We start from the raw sequence: 8,034 nt of genomic DNA on the forward strand, positions 1-8,034 counted from the left end.
CTTGAATTTTTCTAGTAAAACAAAAAGCTCAACCCCGCTGTACGAAATCACCCTGCGGAAACGTCCACGAGAAAAATCGAAAGAAAATGCAAAAAGAAAAAAAAAATGTGTTTATTAAAATAAATATTTATTTTTTGTTTGCCCCCCCCCCCCCCTTTTGTACTTGGACATAATTTTTAAAAAAGATTTGTAATGGCCTTATTAGCTATTAGCAAAATCTTATATTTTACACGCACCCTCAAGCATGTAGAACATATTGAGTTGATCAATTACGGTTTCAACATGGAAAAGTTAAGAAAAATAAAAATTTTGGAATTTAGGGACCACTTCAACGAAAAATACCCTGAAAGATACAAGTCTAGGAACACTGCTGGTTGCTTTGATGTTCGATTTCTCGTAGCAAACAAAATTCTAGCGTTTATTTGAGAAGGTCCTCTTATGTGTTAATCTACAGCTAATATCTATTACATACACAATTATTAGAGATTTAGTTAATATTTTGATAAATTGTTAGCATCTTCCATCATACGAATATATAAAAATATTAACTGTCTGTGGGTTGCATACAGTGTAGTGTGTTGTAGTGAAGATATATTTGATCTTTAGAATGAATAAGATAATACTCATGCAATAGACAATAAAGTTTCAGCTCGTTTTTATAATATGCGTTGAAAATTAGTTATATCTTTTCGAAGAAAGTAAAGCGCTACTTCCTTTTTACATTAGATTGATATACAAACCATACCTGGGACAATGAATGCCAATCGAATGGACCTATTTGATACAAGAGCGATCTTATGTTCTGACCAGTGATTTATATTCCCAACCCTCTGAAACGTACGCTGTTGTCGTCACAAAATTTTACAGTGCTCTAAGAATATTCTAATGGCATTTTCATTTTTGACATTGCACTACTCTGGTGTAATCTGTGATACCCTCACTCAATCTTGGATTGGGTGTAATCAGTCTGTCTTTTTTCTATACTATACCGGTGTAGCACTGTGCCATCGTCAAACGACGAGATAACATAGTTCTCACAAGTCTCCATTGCTCCACGCGAGTCCAAGTCTATGGATGACATTTGGTATTCGTATAAACCGTTGATCGGATATCTTAGAATTCGCCTTGTACGAATTCATGAATCTAATGTCTAATTGCATTATTGCTTACAATCCCATGCATCAGGTTATCAACACGTTGTAGTTCCCTTCAATGGCCATTATTATTGTTCGTATACGCGTATTTTATAAACAATCCAATATGAAGAATAGAAAAAATTGTCCTTGAATTATAACATTCTGCTCTATCATTAATATTTGTCTATGTTATGTGTAAATCTTTCAATCCAATAAAATATCATAGAGAAGGAATAACAAAATCTATTTGAATGCTGTTGCAATAAATAGTGATCAGGTAAATTTCGCACAGTTTAGTTTTTCTAGGCAATACTTCCACGGCCGGCTGTTTGGAGTTCAAAGTATCCCTTTCCGTTGTTGGCATTTTGAAAGTACTGCTGTTTTGGCAGACAATACCCCATGGAGTGTGAAACCGTATGTACCATTCGCAGATCCCCCTTTTAGACCCTCCAGAAGTACCCGCCAAAATCCAGCTTTCGAGTAAAGTCATAACACTAAGGAACTCTTATTAGATAATCAGCAGTCAAACATGATGAAGTCAGTGTGCAATACGCCAAAATTATCGTCACAACGCAACTACACCGGTGGAGTATCTTGCGATAACAAAAATGATATATGAAACTACTTAGTTTTACACAATGGAATAGGCGAAAATGCTATTTTTCCTTGATAGCGTATAAATATTAGATGACCAAATTTTTACTAAGTCATCAACTGGATGATCTCGACAAAAGTAGAAATCAAACACTCCAGAATTTTAAATTCGGGCATCGTCGGTTTATTGAAGCTGACGACAAATTCTCAGCAACAGATCCACCCAAGGAACATGAGAGGATGGGATAGCCTAGAAGCAATAAAGTCGCTGACAACGATCAACTACCATGTACTTTATTCAGAGGTCTAGAAGAGGTATTGGTGAAACCCTGCATTGGTTGATTCTGAAGATTTGTGAGGAGACTTTGCTCAGGGATATGATGGAATCATCGAGCGAGCCATCACAAAGCTGAATGTTACATATTTGCTACGGTGTATAACCAATACTAATTATACTAATCCCTTTTCAATTAGCTTTCTGGATATATTGTTTGACATGTAAATTTCATCAACAAACATGCGAAATTATTGCTAGTTGGCCTTGAGAAAAACTTTTCCGATGCGATATTGTTGCCAAAGGCAATGTAAACAAATGGTAATTGTCCTTTTTTGTTTCGGAGAGGAAATTTCGTTTCACAGGCCGTCTTTGTGGATACTCCAGGTTGGGACACGTTCATTTTATTATCGTGAATGGATCAAGGTAAGTCGAATATCATCAATACTAGTGTTTCGAAGATAAGCGGTCCAAAAGAGAGTAGGGTTTGAGAATTCCATACTGTTCGATCAGTACTGAGCTCGGCATCTTTGGGACAGGATATCTTCAAAACAGACGAGTACATCAACCTGTTTTCTATTTCTTATTGTTTCTTGCCATTTATTACAGGGATCAAGGAGCTATGAATACGCCTTTCGTGATAATAACTTAGAAATAAGCGTTTTTGTGAGAGTACCAGAAAGCCACAGTTGACTTTGAAGTGGTCCGTTAAACTGTCAAAGAACAATGATTTCGGCTTCAAAAATAAATCTACAGTATGTATAAGGTATTTAAACAAAACTGTTCCAAATTGAATATTATACAACTTTGCTGAAGTCCTCAACCATCTAAAAAAACAAAAATGATTGAATTATATTGTGAATATTTCTCCAAAGATACCTAGATTCTAGAATATCTCAGGCCTCAAATAGGTATTTTTCTACTTTTTTATGAATTTGTAGAACTAACCTTATTGGTTAAACTAAAGTAGAAATCCCGAACTAAGAAAACAAAATTTTGTTTAAATGGTTGATGTCTTCAGGAAAGCTGTCAAATATTGTATTTGGAACAATTTTATTGAAAATACCAATAATTTATTTTTTTGAACCGGAATCGTTGTTTTTTGGCAGTTTAACTTCAAAATTTATATTTTTTCACTTTTCCATAGACTTTTCCATATTGTAACCGTAATTGATCAACTCAATTTATTCTACATGCTTGTCAGTGCGCGTAAAATATAAGATTTTGTTAATAGCTAATAATGTATATAAATTAAAAATAATGTGAACACATTTTATGTTATAAACCGTCGTACATAAATAGTCACCCAAACGATGTGTCCAACTATATCCTATTTCCATGTAATATTTATTTTATTTTAGGGAAAATGGAGTATCGGAATAGCCAAAGTTTGGCTGCACAAAAGTACACCTAAAACAGAAATCTTTGTTGAAAATAGAGTAAATTTATATGAAAACTGGTTTTAGAAGCCACAATATTGATTTTACGTTAGTTTTTTCAACAAAAAGTTGTGTTTTATGATACCTGCTAGTTTGTAAAACATATTAAATAAATTAACATTTTTAGCATGGAGAAGTCGAAAACTGATTTTTTGGTCATATTTACAAAAAACAAAATTTGGCCTCAAAAATGAGATGTGATGTCTGTGGTATCTTAGAAGACTTCTAAAATTTTTTTTTGAGATTTTTTTTGTTCTGGTACTGTTTTCGTCCTTCGTGAAAAGGAAGAAAATTTTCTGGTAGTACACCAACTGACGTTTTTCTTGGGAACAGCTCCTCGCCCTCCCCAGCTAAGGCCGTGAATATATTTGCTGATTTCTTTCTCAATGTGCTCAATGGCGACTGCATTGCCCGTTAGGGTGGGACAAAAAATAGATTCCTGCTCCGAGCAACTTTTTAGGTACCATTTGGGCCCTAGAACAACTGTGCAAATTCTTAGCTCGAACGGTGACACTATATTGTTGTCCAATTATACGCAATTTTGTTTTAATCCTCTGTTAACGTATCTAAATCATTTATCTATACTATTTGGCCACTTCGCAAGGTTTTGAGGGATAAATTGAGGCCTCTTTTGTACATAATAAGAGAAAGTTAAAAATTTTGTATATAATAAAACCGTCAGAAGCAGTGATGCTATGAAAAGTGAAATTTTCATCAATCTTCAGGGCATCAATTGGTTTTTGCTTAATAACTTTTTCCACTAGCATCAGATCGTTTTGCAGTATTCTAAACGTTGTTTCCTTGACAAATTTTCTATAATAATCAGACATCAATTTATTTTTAGGAGATAACGGGCGACTCTTGGAAGAATTAATTTGCAAAAGACAATTTTCCCATATAAAATCCCATGTAAACTTTAAACCGTGGGCGCAAAAATATAGTTTCACCGATCAAGCTAAAAATTTGCAGAGTTCTTCTGGGAGCTAAATGGGACCCAAAAAGTTACTCGGAGCGAAATTTTATTTTTTTCATATAACCATGTCCCACTCTATTGCCCGTTCGGAAGAGTATTTAGCAACGCTGCCATCGTACAACATAAATCTACCTCACCTGGTTGCTAGTGAGGCCGTCGTCTTGATACGTTTTGAAAGGACCTGGTCCGAATCGTCTATCGCTTCAGTTGATAAAAAGTTGAACCCACGCGCTGATGCTTCAATCGTTCGCTACCAGAAGCAATTTTTCCTACCACGTGGAAAGAAGCAGCCCTCGTTCCTATTCGTAAAGTTGGAAATATTTACAACGTCATGAAATATAGAGGTATCTCACTACTAAACTGTTTTGCAAAAGTCCTTGAAAAGCTAGGCTATAATGTTACGTATAAATAGACTATATTTATAATTCAATATCAAGTCGTTTGATTTATATATACAAGACTTAGAAAGCCAATCATTAAGCAGTTACGTATAATGCTTCCCACTTAAGGGGGGCGACACCAGACGCCCCCCTTAAGTGGGCAAAAATAATCGACTTCTTTTTTATCCGCTTAATTGTTAATATTGAACCTCTAGAAATGTCTCCCGCAATCTCGGTGGCCACGCTGAACTTCTAATGTTTTAAACAGCCTTGCATTCCACGCGCGTATTTTCTATAACACACGCAGATTTCATTCTAACGGCAAGAATTTTCAATAAACTGACAGTTATAAAAATACAGTGAAAACAATACACTCTAAACTGCTTCTACCCAAATTTTCAAGAAAAAATACCCAATGGGATCATTTTCTACAGCGTTTTATCCGTGATGCAATTTGATGTGGGACATCCTTTAATAGCGTTTTTCTCGAAACAGCTTCTTCACTTTTGTTCAAATTTGCGAACACGATAACTCAAAAACTAATCATTGAATTGAAATGAATTATCAGGATGCCCGATATGTGTAGCCTGTCGATGAACCACAGAAAACTAAATAAAAAAATTATCTTCCTATTATTTTGAATAAAAATGAGCGAATTTTACAGTAAAATATGAGATTTTTCGGTTTTCATTAAGCCATTTTTCGAAAATCGAACTTTTTACTATTTTTTGTGGTTCATCGTCTAACTACAAGTCTAAGCTTTACTTATTGAATTTCCCATATCAGACGGTTTTATCGAGAGTGATCGTGTTCACCGCGGCGCCTCTCGACTTGGAAATGGTTGGACGTCTACTCTTGGAACGCTCGTATGTGTGGCTGTGTGTGGCTGAAATTTTTTTTTTCATACACAATGATTGTATAACGAAATCCTAACATTAAACAAAAGATCTATTGTTGCCTTGCCTTCAAAATTGTAAAACAAAATAGCTTTCGTTTTGAGCACTTTACACCAGACGCTCCCCTTAAGCATCAAACAATTTCAAGATGTCTGATTGTGTCTTGATCACTTATCACAAATCTTTCATTTGTCAGTTCCTTCTGACAGCTAATTTTCTAACTTATGACCCTTTGATCGATTTAAAATATATCCCGGAAAACGAGAAGCGAAATAACTGACTTCAAGTAAGTGGAAACAAAGTCATTACAAACTCGTCCTCAAGAAACTTCTTCGAATACTGTCTACTTGAGGATTATTTTTGAGGATATCTTTTTGCCTTTCTCAATAGAAAGGTATTGCAATTGCTCTGAAAACCGACTTTTTAACGGAGGCCCGGAGGGCCGAGTGACATATACCATTCGATTCAGTTCGTCGAGTTCGGCAAATGTCTGTGTGTGTATGTATGTATGTGTGTGTGTATGTGTGTGTGTATGTGACCAAAAATGTCACTCATTTTTCTCAGAGATGGCTGATCCGATTTTGACAAACTTAGTCTCAAATGAAAGGTGCAACGTTCCCATAGGCTGCTATTGAATTTCTAATGGATCCGACTTCCGGTTCCGGAATTACAGGGTGATAAGTACGAACACGCAGAAAATGTCGATTTTAATAAATTCTGCAATGAATGTATAAAGGTGAAAATTTTTCCAAAATATGACCACAACTGCTTCGATTTGTAGTATTAGGTCACTAGCATCCATCCAAAGTCTATTTGGCCACCATTCTCGGTTCCGGAAGCCCCGGCGGAAGTATCTTAATTCAGAATAACATTCACATCGGTTTCTCGGAGATGGCTAGACCGATTCGACTAAACTTGGCCTCAAATGAAAGGTATTGCGTCCCCGTAAATGGCTATTTAATTTCATCCCGATCCGACTTCCGGTTCCGGAGTTACAGGTTGTGGCGTGCGATCACATAGCAAATTGTGATTCAAACCGATACTCCGATGAAAGCAAAAAAGGTAAAAATTTCGCTAAAATGTCTCTCAAACAACTTAAATTTGCTGTTCTAGGTCACCGACGGCCAACCAAACTTTCGTTGACTACATTGACCACCATAGACGGTTCCGGAAGTGCCCGGGAAAAGCGGCCATCTTTCAAAATTTACGAACTCACATCAGTTTCCCGGAAATGGTTGGGCCGATTTTCACAAACTTAGTCCCAAATGATAGCTATAATATCCCCATAGACGTCTATAAAATTTCGTACGGATCGCTTATATGGTTCCGGAAATATAGACTAAATCGTCCGGTCACATATGAAATTCCCATATAAGCCGGAACTCAAATTTTTTTTCAAAGGGGGGACCCCATGAAATTTCAGAAATCGAATTCGTATTTTTGATGCCAAACATCTTTAAAATGCATGAAACGTCGAGATTTTATGTTATCTCGAAATTTTTTTTTTTTTGTAAAAATCGACTTTTTGGGACTTTGCCGATTTCGCACCTTTTTTCAGTTCAATATTACCGTGGCTGTTTTTTCTTTTTCAAAATTTTAGAACTCGAATAATGATTTATTTTCCAGTATATAGTTGTCATGTGATGTATAATAATAAAATGTAATATATGCATTTTAAAGTTTTTAATGAATATAAACAACGCACACATTCTCGTGATTCATGATTGAGAAAGGCACAATTGCACCGCTAGGTGGATTAAAATAGGTTTTTCTATTGCATCGAACTACACCATTTTGGTAAGTTTGTTAAAAGACTAATTTCACGGTTTCTTTCAAAATTTGGCAAACCTTCTCCCATTCGCTCATTTGTTTTGGTACTTTATGTTAAAAAAGTGTACTAAACTAATAGGTACAATTAAGAGGGTGTACTGCTTTGGGAGGCAAAAAGAGGCTAACTTTTTGAAAATTCATGTACACTCGTACACACATTTGGGAATTAAAATAAAAATTTTCCTTGGAAAACTTCATGGAGTAAAGGAATATTTTCTTACTGGAAAAGTGCAGCTGGTAGTTATGGTTGAAATCAATGAAATAACAAAATTTCCAATTTACATAAGTATATCTTCTGTTTTGATTTTCTATACCCGTTTTTTTCCACGGTCTTCTAGAAATTACATTTTTTGACATGAATTTTTGATACTAACATGTCACCGAAATGGTTAAAATGTTTATTGGAATCTTAAAAAATTTACATATATTGTTGCGATAAATTTTTCGTTTTATCTATTGCCATTTGTAAAAACCTCCATTTTGTCGATCTTGTATAGCAGGTCAAGGTTTTA

Source organism: Topomyia yanbarensis, chromosome 2 (genome assembly GCF_030247195.1).
Source record: "Topomyia yanbarensis strain Yona2022 chromosome 2, ASM3024719v1, whole genome shotgun sequence".
Classification (NCBI taxonomy): Eukaryota; Metazoa; Arthropoda; class Insecta; order Diptera; family Culicidae; genus Topomyia; species Topomyia yanbarensis.